Raw genomic sequence first — 15,869 nt, forward strand, 5'->3', positions numbered from 1 at the left:
GGCCAAGCTACAGGTCTCCAAAAGTGTCCCAAACTGGACTAAACCCTCTAGTTCCTCTGTAACGGACAAAAAAATGTATGCAACCCCAGCCATGAGAGGGGTGACATGCTCAGGCAGTCATGGTTCATTTCTCTCTGGCCTCCTTGTCCCTGTCTGCTTGTTTTCCTGCTTCCTGAGCTGGCGATGTCTCCTCTCTATTCAAATCAGGTGGCTTCCTCTACCCCTGCCTGCCGGCTGGGGGTCAGAGAGGAGGAGGAGGAGAAGGAGGAGGAGGCAGTCGGTGGGGAACGGTGCCACCCACCTACCTCCCACTGAAGTCTTTCACCTGCTTGTTTTCATACTTCTGCTCCAACGCGTCGGAGCTCAGTGGCTTCCCGAGGAAGCGGTGATCAGGGTTGCTCACCAAGGTATATCAGCGATGTTCCCTGTCTCTGTTTTCAGGAGTATCTTGGGAGTTTTGGATTAAGCTTTTTGCCAGAATTTGGCCCGTGGCAGAATGCTCAGCAAGGAATGTTCAGTGCAAATGGTTAAAATTTGGCAAATTTTACTAGTAACTGAAAACAAGGTAATTAAGATGGGATGTGGTACATTGGGTGGTGTTAGTGGTCACACCTATAGGATACTGTATGTGTGCATGCACACGCACAGTGCTGGGAGGTTCTGTACAAGTATGCATGTATTGTATTTTAAAATACTAATATTTTAATCAGCGTAAAGTTAGACGAAAGCCTTCCATTTGTGTCAGAGGCTTGGATCCTGTTGGGGAGAAGGGATACTGCACAGGGGTTGGAGGAAGACGAAGGAGAAGCTCTTCTCTTGCGCTCACATGGGACGCGCCTTGCTGCTCACTCCCGAGCGAGCATGAAGTCCTGCGATTTGGCTCCACGACACCTCTAAGGTGCGGAAGAAATGCCTCCTGCTCCTGCCCGTTTCATTCATTGCAGAGTCAGGTCAGAAGGTTGATCTTCAGTGGTAGAGGAGAGGGAATTTTGGGGACACTAGCAAAAGCCGCTGTGGAAACTTGCAGCTGCATGCGTTGGTTTTGCAGCTGGTGTTTTCGTGCTAACGCAGCGAGGCTCAGCAGCGTGGTGGCCTCTGCGTGGCCGTGGCCGAGGAGCCTCCATTTGACAGCGTGCGGTATTTACAGTGCGGAGCAGCTGGCCCTGCCGTTGATCCCCCCCATCAACAGTAATCTTAACTCATGCACCTAAATTGAAACAGTCATTAAACTTTTATCTGAATAGGAAAGCTTCACGTTTTCTTGACAGAACAGATTCTGTGGCCACTAATTTATTATTGCAATTTAAGAAACAGGCGTCTGTCTGACATGTGCCATGTAGTTCAGTAGGTCACTAGTGACATCATACCTAAAATCGTTGTCTTCGCAAACTGTGCATTTTGCGTAAAAGCTTTTATTTATAGTCAGTCATTAAAATTGAGACCTGATGTTTACTTTCCTTCTGTTTAGGTTAAAGAGTGAATATGAACCAGAGGTACCCTCCTGTTACCACCAAGCAGTTTACAAACCGTGCTATTCACATGCAGCCTTTTGAAAAGGAATTATGTTAAACCATTATGGGCTTAAATGGTCTGTGTTAGTTAATACATTTGTTTTTTCACTGCTAAGACTGGATTCAACACCGATTCATGTCACAAGGGGTATATTTTATTTCTTCCTGGTTCCTTGTAGGTTCTTGTCCTCATCACGGAGCAGGTAAAGCCTGTGGTTTGTGCTGGAAGCGTGAGACTTGCAGAGAAGTGCTGCGTTACCAGGATTATGAGACTTTTGGAGGGGTTGGTGGGTTGCCTCTGTCGGTCTGAGGTTACGGTAGCAGGAGGGCCAAGGCGGACCGGGTTCTTGTCCACGTGTGAGCGTTTTGCTGGGCCAAATTCTGAATCGTCCTGTTGCCCAGCCCCGACGCGATGCGTGTTTTACCCTAGGCATGGGGACTGCTAACGCGGTAAGGTGCTTCTCTGTAGAGCATGAGCTGCCGTAAGCCACATATGAGGTCCCCAAAGGATGCACTGAGCTGCACCGTAGGGTGTCGTCACCAAATCTTACCCATGATCCGCTGAGCCATAAAACCTGCTGGCCATGTCTTACGGGGCAACACAGACCTAAAGAGCCAGAGACAACAGCCCTCTTCAAGGGTCAAGTTCTTGGGCGTGTCCATGAACTCCTCTCCCACATTCCCCCATCCTCCCCACTCCTGCCATCTTATCTCTGATGTCAAATGCCTCTACCCGCAGCCGTGCTGCATATAATATTCTGTGAGCGCTTAAAAATAGCAAACGTGAGCGCTGGTAACTTTTCCACACCCAATTTCTCCATGGCAGTACCAAAGCGGTACGCGGTTGCCCCCAGCCCGGCAGAATGGGCTCGGCAGGACCGGAGCCCAGGGGCTTCTCACTGGGCTACAGAAGACGGCTCCTCCTTGTGAAGGTTCATGAGGGGAGAGAAGAACCTTTCAAAATCGAGTGGCTGTTTAATAACTGTAATGAAAATGATTTTTGACCAAAAATTATATATTACCAGTTGGCTGAACTGCACAGTATACTTTCTTAATATTAGATAGGGCTGGGTTGGGTTTTTTTCCCCCAGATCTTACTGCTAAGATCACTGGACCATTTCAATTTTTATTGAAACAAATAAACCCAATAAAAACACTTATGCTGAGAGCTGAAGCTCCACAGTAAAAAAAAAAATAAAAAAAAAACATTACTCTGTATTGAATTTATTGATTTATTTATTTACTCCAACTGGAAAATTGAGTATTGTGTTAATGTATTTTATAAGAATCACAGTGCTCGATGAAATGGCTAATTTATTTTAGCGTATACATAAATAGCTAGCAATTTTCAGTGAGACAGGCTAATGAAAATGATGCTATGAAATTGTCTATACTATGAGGAGTGATGGAGTCAAGTTATTATTGGTTGAGTGCTGCGACGTAGTGAACTGGCCATCATGTCTTTGAACTTTTGAACTGCTACTTGGTCGTGTGATTTATTGATTTTGATATCAGCCTGTTAAGTTAACTTTTTATTTTTGTTGGGGGGGTTGCACACGCAGCATAGATGAGTAACGCGCTGTGTAATTGTATAGATGTTTAGGTTAAACAAGATGGTTGAAAAATTTAAAGCGTGTTAATGGAGCAGACTTATACCATGGGGAAAGGCAGAGAGAGATGCTTGTAGGTACCATTAGATGTCAACACTGATGTTCTGATTGCTGCGGATTAGCCGAGTATGAGCGAATTTGGCAGAGTAAGTGTGCATCATATTTGTCAGAGAAACATTGCCTTCGTTCTAAATTAAGCGCGTGATCTCATAGCAACTTTGTTTGCCTATCTACCTTAAACCTCTCCTCGCGGCGTATCTTATCGAGCCGGTGCCTGGTACAGACAGAGAGCATCAGTGATCTATTTTGTCAGCCCTTTCCCGGGGAACGCTCCATTTTGCCGGCTGTTGAGCGGCGGAGGATGCTCACCGGTGGTACAAACAGTTCAACAGCTTGTGTTGGACTGTTGCACCAGAGAGCTGCCCTGATCCGCTGTCACCAAGACGTGCAAACTTGTTCATCTCATAGCTGTAATTCCCTCGCAGGCTGGCTGCTAGTGCTGAGCCTCGGCATGCAGCGCTCGCCAGCAGCTGCCTCGTCCCTCGGTGCGAGGAGATGCTACACTTGTTGTTCTTGGTAATTCGCTTAGGACGTGGGCTCGAGGTATTAAAATAATACTGTTCGACTTAAAAGTGTTTTCCTGCTGCAGAACTTTTCTCTCGACCGTGCTGGTCGGAGAACCTTTGCATGGCGACTGCTCTGAGCTCTGTTTCTGATTAAACCGAATAACTTGACACCTGCATTTTACAATTTGCTTAAAGTGCTTTATCCTGTAAAACTAGCGATTTCAAAGCTTTAAAGCCAGCAGACTTGCAGGGGTTTGCACAACTTGGCTCATCCCACCGGTTCGCTGCGATTGTGTAAAACACGACTGGACTTTTCTAATCTCCTTGCCCCCTGCTTTCAAAACTGCAATTTTAGTGCCTATCCTCCCCATCCCCACTCAGCCCCTCGTTCTGCCGTGGGTCTCGGAAATGCACGCGGGCATTATCGTATTTGGTTGGGTTGGGTTTTTTTTCCCCCTAGTGATTAAACTGACATGTCTTTATTTGGACGTCAAAAGCGCTCCCCCTCCTTTTCCCCGCTGTGACCCAAAACATTTTCAGAAGTCTCACGGTGAGCAGTTGGGAAGCTGGTACCACTTGCCTCCCCCCTCTTTCTTGTTATTTATTTATTTATTATTTATTTTTTAATTTTTTTTTTTTTTTTTTTTTTTTTAATTTTGTAAAGAAGATGGCCTGGTTCAGCCGGAAAACAAAACTAGTGGGAAAGGGCTAAAAACAGGACTGACACCAACACCATTAGCTGGAAAAAAAAAAAAAAGAAAAAAAAATTTCCATTTCATTGCAACTATGTTATTGTTTACTTTGCCATACACATCCTAATATGGTTACCTCCCTGTCAAAGCGGCCGAGCCGGGCTGAGGGGCCCCCTCGGGGAGACGCTTCCAACTGCTGCTCAGACAATAAGAAACAAACGGCGCAACTCCACAAAAGGGCTGCCCGGAAAATAAGTGTCAAATAAATCCTGCAGAACTCTTCCTTCCCGGCACCCGGCCCCCCCCGTATGTAACCTGCGCGGTGCCTGGCGCGGAGGAGGCGGGGGGGGGGGGTGCTTGGCGGCGGGGCGCGCAGGACGCGATCGTCTCCCCGGCTCTGCGCGCGGATCATCCCGCGAGTGGGGACGGGGCGGGGGGGGGAGGGGGGTGGGTTTGAGGGGGGGGGGGGAGCGCGGAGGGGGCCCCCCCGCGGCGGGCCGGGTCCGCGGGCGCGCAGCGCCAGGTGCCGCCCGGCGGAGCCCCCCGGGCCGCCCCGCTGAGCGGCGGCGGCGGCGGCTCCCGCGGCGGTGCCGGGTTGTTATCTGCAGCGCCAGAACAAAGGTAGGTTGTTCAACTCCGCGCTCCGGGGGAGGGACAAGTTATTTTTGGAGGGTTGTCTTCCCAGTGCAGTGACTGGTTGACCTAAAAGGAGAAGGGGAAGAAAAAAAAAAAAAAGAAGGGGAAAAAAAAGAACAACAAACCACCACCAAAACCCCTCGGTGGAGTCGAGGAATGAGCGGGCGTGCAGGGGAGCAGCTTTATGGAGCGTAGTTTTATTTTTATGCAACTTAAAGAAGCTCGAGCCCCCTCCCCCCCTCCCTCCACCCCCTCCCCCCGTAAAATGCCCTGCTATTTCTAGAAAATTTGCGTTGCTAAAATACTTTAATCTGTGTGCTCTATTTTATTCTTTTAAATATTGATTTTTATTTTTTTTTTGCATTTGTGATTTTATGTGCACATATTCCTCTTAGCAGCTATGAATTTCTATGAATTCCAAATAAGCTTTTCGAGGGATGAAACGTGAGGGGTATTTTTACACAAGGATTTCAACTTTTCGGTTGACATAATCTGAAGGTACCGCAGCCTTTTCTGCGACTGTCCAAGTGCTTCTGTGCCCTGCGAGGAGTTATCACATTTCTTAAACCATCCCTTTATGTCATCTTTTTTCCTTCCTTTCCCCTTCTTTTTTTTTTTTTTTTTTTAAAGCCTATATGTTATTCAGCTTCAGTGGATGCTTTGCTTTTCCTGCAAACTGAAACGCTCTTAGGTTTTGCAGTGCGTCTCGCTTTGTTTTGAAAACATAGGAAAATATTAATACAGAGCAGTAAAAAAGAAACAGTGGTGCGTCTTCTGTTCAGGGGAGTCGGCAAACCTGTCCACTTTTATGCTGGGAAGTACAGAGAGCAAATCCATAATTCAGTGCAAGAGCAAATGAATTCACAGTGATAGATACGACGGGTATTATGTAACTTAATAAGAAATACGTTTTTGATCGTGTGAGCGGACACTGCGCTTGTAGGTATAAATATCAAATCTAGGTAAGTCTGTGGAAGAGCACTTTTCTTCCAGCCTGTATTACGCAGCATTGTCTTCAATCCCTAATTCTTACAGGATTTCAGAAGGGAAGCAGCTTCTTCCTAAATTGAGTATCATTCAAAAAATCTTTTAAATACCTGTTGTGTACTTGGTTGCTTAATTGGCTCTCCCTCTTCCTGACTCTGCTGCCTGCCTTCCCCAGTTATTATGGGATCTTCAGATTTTTTTTTTTTTTTTTTTTTTAGAAAGTCTTAGTTCCAGAGCAAACGTGGATAGCTGAGCTGTTCTTCCCTTCTTTTTTTTTTCTTTTTCTTTTTTTTTTTTCCCTTAAAATATTATTTCTTGCATATTTCTGGAGATTTCTTTTCTCTGCCTTATTTATTTTTTCTCTTGAGCTCTGCAGCCTGACCTGTGCTAATCAGAAACTCTTTTTAGAATGTAAGACCAAGTCAGATAATGTAAATAAACTTTTGTGTCCCCAAACTTTTATCCTATAAAGCTGGGATTGATTTTTCTTAAAAAACTACATTGCAACTCACTGGTGATAAACACAAATAAATGTGTTTTGTAAAATCAAAGGGTGTCTTTTTAAACACATTTCTAGTTTTTGCTTTTTGGGCCATGTAGGGGATGATAGGAATTAGTAGCCTTTAATTAGACGTGGAGATATTCACATTTTACAGGGATTTATGTTAGAACATGGAATGGCGGGTGGCTTGTTTCCTCATTATGAATACTCCCTGCACATAATGAGGTTCATCATTAGTTGATGGAGTGAATTTGCCCTAGCTCTACCTTGAAAGGCACATAATTTACATACTACTTCAGAGCTTAGGCTTTAATGGATTCCTCGATGAATAAAATGAAAAGCTACTTTCTTTAAATTTTTGAACAGTGTTTTGATAATACGGATTTAATAAGACATTCAATTTCCTTGTTAAGTATATTTGAAAGTGCATTCCCAATTTTAGCAGAAAATATACTTCCCCGTGTCGCTTCCTATAATACTGGGTAATACATAATCAAATATATCAGTGTAAACATTTGGGGGGACGTAGAGGGATTATTTTCCTCTGTGTGTGCAAGGTGGCACTGGGCTCCTCTGGCCTGGTACCCTTAGGGTTCCTACCAACCCCAAGCGTGCTAGAGCTCACCTGTGCTGTTAAAATACCACAGAGCGGGCTTGCTCCCGTGTTAAAGCTCCTTCTGCCTTAGGAGTGTTTAAACTGTGTATTTACTGTGTTCATTTGTAGTGATGGATCTATGGAAATGTATTGCTGGCTGTCAGGCTGACAGTGACAAACCCGCTGGTCCCACCTCCCTATTTATTTTAATGAGACGAGAACAGCAAAAACTTCTCTGGTGCAGTTCCACCTCTGAAACTGCTGCGTAGCTATGATTAGATTAGAGTAAATTGAATTGTAGGCTGCCTAATGTGTTATCATGTCATCGGCTTACTCCAGCCCTGGTCTACAGGGTAGAACGAGCAAGACATCTTCTTCCTCCCTTCTCACCCTCGCCACGGGTGGGTGGGTGGGTGTCTGGGGGCCACGGTGCCCTGCACGTCCCGTGCGTGGGGCAGGCTGGGCACGGCCGACACGTCTCCCCTCTGACACTTGCCAGTGCGGCGGCGGAGTCGGGGAGGCAAAAAATACGAAGCGAAGGCTTGTTTTGATAGAATGTTTTATTACCTGAAAACGATGAGCATATATTAACATTAATAGAATAGTCTGTGTCATTCTTTTTTAGGCAATTTACCTCCGCTGCAGACCTGTCTGCTTCAAAATCTTTCTCTGTTCTAAAACATATATTTGTTTAGGGAGTTTTCATTGAAGTGTACATGACAATTACAGCTGTTCATTAACAAAATTGGGTATTTGTTTTAAACTTTAACCAATCACTTTGATATGCTAATTATGGTGTAATTTAATTTGAGCCCTGTAATGATGATGCCGTTATTATGGACATAAATGATGCAGTTAAGCTGAGAGTAATCTCATTTGCATACTGTACATGCCAGTAAATTAAGCCCTTTCTTCGGCTGCTTCAGCTTTAATTTTCCACTTCTTTTCACACAGCGCCTTTTCAGCCAGTCTCTTATAAGCCCACTTTGTAATAGTGCTGATGACTGTTTGATGTGGAGAGTTGCTGCACCACAATAATGCAAGACACAAGATGTAACATTTAAAGGATTCATTATCTTACTGAGTGTTGCTTTAAGAAGCCGGGATTAACAAGGGTGGAAGTGTCCTCTCCGTGGAGCGGTGCGGGTCTTCCCAGAAACAAATGCAATCTTTATTTTCCCCCGTTTTTCTCGGTGCACCCTAGTAGTGGAAGGGATTCAGTAAGGCCTTCAGTGTTTCTCGGGAGTAAGCCAAAACACCATCATAGCCCTATAGTAGAACACAGAGGGTTTGACCTTCTCTGTAGGATACTCTGTGATGCTCCACTGTTGCAGAAAAGTTATTGGATACAATTTACAATATTGTAGAGATGGGAGATAGCAGATTATTTCTCAGATGGGGTATGTGGGCTCCAAATCTACCCACGTGATGTACAGCGACACAGAATTGAAGTCTGCATTATTGTTTTTTTTCATTCTGTTTAATCCTCTGTTTCTCCTTTCGTGGCCCTTTACATGAGTTGAACTTAATACCAGGTTAATTTTGAATTTAAATTAAAAAAAATGGTATTCGTACGTTGTTATGCCTGCCGATACTGGTGAAAACCTGGGTTTGGAAAGAATAAAAGTCACCAACACCAAGCAAAAATGAACTGCGTAAGTGCTGACTTAAACGGTTAATCTTTTCTAATTTACCATGTTGTCATTGAGCTAAAGTATTCTCATAACACAGTGGCGTACAAAGAAATCATGTGAAATAAACAGGGCTCTTTTTATAGCTGCTTACTATTATGGTTAGATATTTTCATAGTTTAATACCTCTGGAAGTAAAGCCCGTCTCAAGTTTTTAGCAGCAGTTGGCCTCTCGGAAAGCCATTGTTGTGTGGGTAACCAAGTTAACTAAAGATCATTATTAAAACCTTGCAATCCTTTCCTTACACAGGGTCCCATGACCAAAAATAGCTTGTGCAGTTGCCCACAAACATGCAAGTTAATAACTTCCTGGGTGAATAGTGTAAAAACTGCCGATTTCCAAAGCACACACGTCACCCCCGCCTCCACCCCTTTACGGTACACAGCAAACAAATGGGAGGGTCCGCTGTTTACCAACTGTCCAGCGTTTAATGAGACTTCAGTTTTTATGGTTCTCGCCTACACTTGGTCTCAGTGCTGCATTTCTCGCATGCCATTTTGTTTTCCAGCAGCCGTTCCATGGTAGCCTGACCATGCACACGTGCTGGCTGTGGCCGTGCTGCAGCGAAGCACTGCCTGGCGGCAATCTAACTGCGCTGCTGAATTTGTACCCCCTGCTTCTGGGTCAAAACCACGGTAATCGTTCCTAACAAGCCTACTGCTCTGGCCACCAACTGTGCTGGCATGTAGGATTTCGGTTCCCCTCGTGTAACTCTTCTACGCGTGGCCAGTGCAAGGAAGAGCATCCATGTGGACAAGTGCAAGCACAGAGCGTGGCGTGGTTCTTGGCTTTCACAGAGCCGTTGCTTTTTGCCCATAACGCGAGAGCTGCGGTGGTGACATACGCCAGCCAGTTCTTCAGGGTGGGCTACATCAGAGTGCAGTGTCAAATCTTGGGGTCCACCTCTGAAGCAAAATGTGCCCAGGAGAGGAAAGGCTTCCCTAGTTCCTTCTCTGAGGCTGTCAGCCCAGACATGGGGTTCGTACATGAGTGTACATGGGAGACAAAACCCAGCAGCCATTCCCTTGCCCTTTGTGCTCCGAGCCTGGAGCTGCTCAGGTTGCTGATGAAACCGGGTACAAGCTGACTCCACCCAAGGGTGCAGGGAGAGAAAGGGTTTCTCGCAACACAGAGCAATGCAGACCAAGCTCTCCCCAGGAACTCCAGAAGGTCAGAAATACTCTAGTATAGTAGTGGATAATTTCAGCCTTTAAAGCTCATGAAAAAAGAGTTCTTGACTTCATCTATTTTAGCAGTTTCCTGTAGTTCAACCCTTTCTCTTTCTTCTGAAGATAATCTATGTGTTGCTTTAGGACGTCACAGGCTGCAAAGGTGTTGTGTCTTCAGCTTCTGTAGGAATGAGTATGCTGAGCATCTCTCTCCTGGGTCATGGCAAGATTTCTGGCCCAAGCAGACAGATGATGGTAGGATGGACTTGAGAGGTGGGGTAAGAGAGTGTCGGTGCTTTTTAGTGTTCCATGGATGTAACAGTGATACAGTGTGCTGTGCAGAAACCTCAGTGTTAAGCTTCTTGGGAGATAAAAATATTTCTTCCAAAGTGATTTCAATACCTTGCCCTTAAAGAAGCTGTGTTGTAAGAGTTGTCTTCACAAAGGAGGTTTCAGGCATAGTTTTTTGTACCCTCTTTTTCCTAATGAAACACATATCCTTCCTCCCCTCACAGGACCTTTTGAGTTTATTCTGGATAAAGAAACTCGTTTATGAAGAAGATTTTCCCTGTATCATCCTCCCTCTTTAATCTGATCCTGGATTGCAATTTTCAGTAAGTTTCTCCTTCTGCACTTCCAACATACGAACCTTTTCAACCCAATCAGGTGGGAAATTAAAAGCAATACTAGTTCAGATGATGTGCTGTGCAGCCCTGTTTGAGTGTTTCTGTGTAATTCAGGATGGCTGGGTTCAAAGAAGTTCTTCACACTGGGTAATGGTAGCTCTCTGCAGAAAGTTATTTCGGGGAGTTTTGAGCTGCATGGGAGATGGATTTCTCCTTTTACAGCTTTGTTTACAAATAGCTTTGTTATTACCCTTTTCCAGCAAAACAAGTGTTTCTTCACAGAAATACTTATGGTTGAGAGCAAAGCCACTGAACCTCTCTCCAGAATTCTAACTACAACAGATTAAAGAGTAATTTATCATATGCTAATATACTTACCCCATCAAAGTCATGGGTGTCAAGACATAGAAACAAAAATAGACCTCTGATCTCTATCTCTGTAATGCTTTTCAGCATAGAGTCTCTTACTGGTATCCAGAGAAAAAGCTCTAGGAATTTGTGATTGTATTTACCAATAGCTAAGGAGAACAGTTGTCTGTCATTGAAATTACCCAAGTGCCAAGCTGTTGCCCTTCCAAGTCTGACTGAACCAAGTTGACTGTAAGTTTTGGTGTGAGAAGATTCCCTGTTCCCGTGCTTGTCAGTTTGTTCCCATTTGTAAAGACATCTTTTTGTGGCTGTAGATGGTGGACAGGTATCTGTGATGAGAAACCCAGGGAAGTATCCACAGCTGCTTTAGTTTTCCTGCGTGAGAGACACTCCTAGCAGTTCCCAATGGCAGGCAGCTGGCTTGCACGGAGAGCATCCTGAAAAGGGTGATGTTTTAGAAGTCCCTGTGAGTCTGCCTGTTGCTACTGGTCCTGTGTGTGCAAAAACTAAAATAGTACAAGTCAAGTAGCTGTTGGGGTTTCTTTAACCTATAAGCCTTTAGTTTTTTTGGCTGCACATACCCACTTCCAGCAGCATTTTTTCCTGTGACTGGAGAATATGAATGTCTGTCTAAACTGGCTGAGAGGACAAAGCAATGTGATGAAATTGCATTGAAAAAACGTGCTTCAACAGAAGAGTCAAGTCTATCAAGCAAAGCTGTTAGTAAAATGACTTGGGATAAACCACTCAGCCCCTTCCTTGACTTCTCTTCTGCCTGTACCACCTGGGGACTGTATGGGGCAGCAGTGTTGGTATCCACACGCTGCGCGGTCACCGGCTCTTCCCTGTGACATATGCCTGCTTCAGGTATGAGTCTTCAGCTCTGGTTGTGTTGAATTTGGCTTTGCATTGACTTCTCCTCCAAATAAAACACTTACCCTAAGGATGGCCTTTCAAAAGACCATGTTTTTTCCAAAGAACTGCAAATTCTTGAGCTGGGCTGCTTATGTAGTTTCCTGAGACCATCACTTTGAGGAAGCTGACGGAAACAAATGCTGCTTTCAGGTGCATGGCCTAAATCAAAAGCAGCTCTGTTTGAGTTCTCTAAAGTTCGTCAGGGTTTTACCATTATTAACAACCATATGGTCCCAGGCAATGGTCTTCTGTTTTGCACGGGGAAAGGGCAATGTCTGCTGGCCCTGTGCTCTTCTGCTGCAGGGATACAGCGTGCAAAGGCCAGCCACAAGCAAGGAAGGTTTCTTGATGTGGCTCCAACAAACGCGTGCTTGGTGGCCAAGGCCAGAGCTGTCAGAGATGGGGCAACCAGTCTTGTGCTCCTTGCACAGATGCCTGTGCGAGACCAACTTGGAGGCAGTCTGCCAGCTGGGGAGACTCGCCTGCTTCTTTGCAAACAGAATTTACCCTTGGACTTTGGGAGGCACAAGAAGGTTATGTATGAAAAGTTTCCTAGGCTTCACGCTGAGGTAAGGCTTGCAGTGTATGTTCAGCAAAGCTTAGAGACCCATAGTTCAGCCCTTCCAGCTGTGGGATATTTCTTGCGTTCGTTGGTGTCTCTTTTTGCAAAGGCAAGGTTGGATTTGGGTGGATGCGCTACAGGCTGGGTGAAGGAAGCCAATACAAAGGAACGAGCAGTCTTTCCCGGCGAATGGGGAACTTTACATTGCTTTTACAATGAAACAAATATGAAAAGGAAGAATGAAATGATAATAAGCTAAATTGGTGCCAAATGTACAGGATTCCATGTGTGTGCAGTAAAGGGAAACCCAGCTCCTGTAGTTTTCCCTGGGAAAATGGCTTGTTCTGTATTTAGAACCCGTGTGCGGGATGACCATATAAATGTGGTTAAACAGCATAGGATTCTGATCAAAGGGGCAATTACGAGTAATAAAATAGGAAATATAATTATTGCTACCATTTCAGATCTCATAGCCAGGGAGAATCTTAGCAGCTAGACAGAGAAAAAGCCTTAACACTAAGAGAAGCAAAGAAGAAAACCCCCAGATTACAGCTGGTTGGGGTCTGTAGAAAGAGAGAGTTCAAATGTAAGGGTATATTTCCTAGAATCTCTGCATTCCTAAATAAATAATAATTAGAGGGGTTGCAAACAACCTAATTGTTGGCTGAGCTGAATCACAGCAGAAACTGAATTACCAACTTATGCACAAGAAAATTTACCAAAGTTGGAGCTGTAGCTGGGTTATTTTCACCAAATGTCCAGCACATATGCTGCGCTTGCTTTTATTGTTCACCGTTATGGTGTCGTGTCTCGCTAGATTGTGCTTTGCTACACACCTCCACCCCCTAACAAACTGGCCCTATGTATGCCTGTAGGCAGAATATAGGGAATTAAGCTGTGTGACAGTGAACTTCTGGGTTTTTTTATATGCTTGACAAATGTTTTTTAAACATGGTATAAATACATTGTACAGTAGAATTGAAGTGTTTGAGGGGCACATTTTACTCCCAAAGGAAGTGTGTGTATTTTGGCTTAGTATTCCTCTGTATTTTGCCCGCCGCCTCCCCCCCCCGAAATATTTAATATTTTAACGACACCTATGTTTAGATAATACAGGTTTGGACAGTATTCTCCTCTGTATGTTGTAGAGTTCCTACCGACACGCCTGGACAAACCTCAGCACCTAAAAGCCTCAGGCCAGATTTTGGCATTCGGTGTCCTCAGAGGGAAGGATTGTAGCTGTTAATCCTGTAATAGTCAGATTCTTCAAGGTAGCATCTTCTGTCCTCCCACGGGTTAGATTCTCGGTTTTACCTGACAGCGTGAATAGTTCTCTTCAAAGGCAACATAAACCCTTCTGCAGGCTCCGCTCATCCTCGCTTCCCCTCGCTGGGTCTTGCCCGGGCACTTCTCTTGTTCCTCGACCTTTTTTCTGTAGCCATCTTCTTCCTTTCTGGTTCCTTGGAGAAAATACTGTATTTGTAAGGGTCCGTCCCTCCTAAACCCATTCCCTGTGGTCTGCCTGCCTTGCTACAGATGCCTCTCTGGAGGAAGGCTGAGGGCAGCTGGGCTGCTCCCATCACTCTTCAAGATCGTGAGGTCGTCCATTCGGTCCCTTTGCAGAAATGCCAAAGCCTATTTAGAGTCAGATGTGTAAATATTCCGCTCAAAAATAATAATAAAAAAACCCTATCTCGTGGCTGAGTTCTTTGGAGGAATGGGAACGTCAGCAGGCATTGGCTCTCACCTGTTTTGACAAGGCATTGCATTTTCAGTGGGTGTTTATAAGCTCCAGATACCGGGGCTGAAAATAGCTTCCTCATCCTGTTCCCTTCCCGTGAGTGGCTCAGAGGCATGGCAGGGGACATGGGTGCCTTATCCCAGCTCCTCCCTTGACTTTTCCAGTTACGTTAGCTAGGTCTCTTGGAATCGGTAAATGCTTCAATACACACTTGGCCCCATCACACATTGAACTCTCCGATGAATGGGGGCTTTAGCCTTCCTGCACCCTACGAGCTCCTGTAGTAACAGTTCATCTACTTCGTAGAGCTGTTGCAAGCCCTAATTAACTCGTGGTCGTGAGGCATTTGGTATCCCTCAGATATATATTGCGAGCTTTTGTTTTTCACCTGCAGGGTAGAAGCTCTCCTTCCTCCCATGCAGCTGAAGCTCCGGCCGTGTTTCAGCGTGGCATCGCACCTGAAGGCTGTGGGTTTTGTAACGCACGCGGGTGAGCTTTGCTTGCATGAGAGGCTTTGATATGTTAGAACACCCCCTCTAGAAAATTGCGGGAAAAACGTTTCGTTTCATTAGTATTTGGGGTGGAAATATGCTGTGGATTAATCCTCTTTGGAAAGAGATTAAGAAATGTTCTCTCCTCCTCCCTCCTCATGTAAGAGTAGGTAATGTTTATTCTTTCTTTATTAACTACAGACGTCAGAGAAAAAGGACTGTTGCCCTTTGATTTTATTTACAAGGCAAAAGTGAAAACTTGTTTGATTGTATCATGGCTGTTTAGCTTCAGCATGAGAGTGGAAAAGAACCTGTTTCCAGGTCCTATCATGTCTAAATATAATTTTTCTTCTATTTAGTTATCTCTGAATTTTAAATGCAACATCCTTGGCCTTTCTTATTTGTCAGGTTGAGTGAAATTGCTTCATGCTCTGCTTACGGAAATAAGCTATTCGAAATGAAATTGTCTCCGAGAGCTAAGGAATTTTTGTGGCTGTCGACTGATTTTCGAGTCCTGGTTTTCGCAGAAATGATCCATTACAGAGCAAAAGCTGTTCTGAAAACTTGCTTTTGCTTTTCAGCAAGGCAAGAGGAGGCCTGGGGTTTGATAGGCTCTTGTTAACAGTCATGTTCTTGGGCAAGACAGGTTTTTTTTGCTTGTTTCTTGCAGACCTCTCCTAATAAGGTATAACTTGCTAGAAACAGAGGATTACTCACATGAGTTTTACTGCGTGCAGCCAACATGCTCATCTGAGCCATCCATGCTCAAAATTGCCTACGATGCTCAGTTGCAAAAGCAAAGACCTCCAGCAGCTGTGTGCCCTGCTGTAGCGATGCCAGTCGTGAAAACACTCATTTTCAAGGATCTTTTTGAAAATGTTATTTGTTAACAGAATAAACGAGTAGTTTTCAGCTGCCCACTGACTGCTGCTAAGAGAGTAGTATGTCAGTTCTGGGTTTGTGTGGTGATCTTTTCGCTGCTGGGTTTTACTCACTGTTTTGTGATACAAAGCTGTTTCTGTATATACCATCGCTCAAATCTTAGGTGTGGCTATGTGAGCCCAGCAAACTGGAGAGCCCATTCAGGTGCCAAACAACAGTGATTCTTCAAAGAAAAAAAACCACCAGGAGGGGCATGCTCTCCCCCAGGTGGGGGTAGATGGGGTGGAGGGCTGACCTTGCATCTGGGAGATGCTGTGTGCGTT

At 44.8% G+C, this 15,869-nt stretch overlaps 1 protein-coding gene across 6 annotated transcripts in view; it reads left to right on the forward strand.

Annotated features, from left to right (window-relative positions):
* The window catches only part of FOXP1 (forkhead box P1), a 391,683-nt gene that overhangs the window by 184,736 nt on the left and 191,078 nt on the right, over window positions 1-15,869 (forward strand). The window contains exon 4 of one of the 6 annotated variants that reach the window (XM_069811849.1): window positions 10,476-10,574. The exons of the other annotated variants lie outside the window; for them this stretch is intronic. The gene's annotated coding sequence lies outside the window, so the exon portion shown is untranslated. The remainder of the gene's footprint in view (window positions 1-10,475; window positions 10,575-15,869) is intronic. 6 annotated transcript variants of the gene reach the window in all.

This window comes from Haliaeetus albicilla, chromosome 24, assembly GCF_947461875.1.
Source record: "Haliaeetus albicilla chromosome 24, bHalAlb1.1, whole genome shotgun sequence".
Lineage (NCBI taxonomy): Eukaryota > Metazoa > Chordata > Aves > Accipitriformes > Accipitridae > Haliaeetus > Haliaeetus albicilla.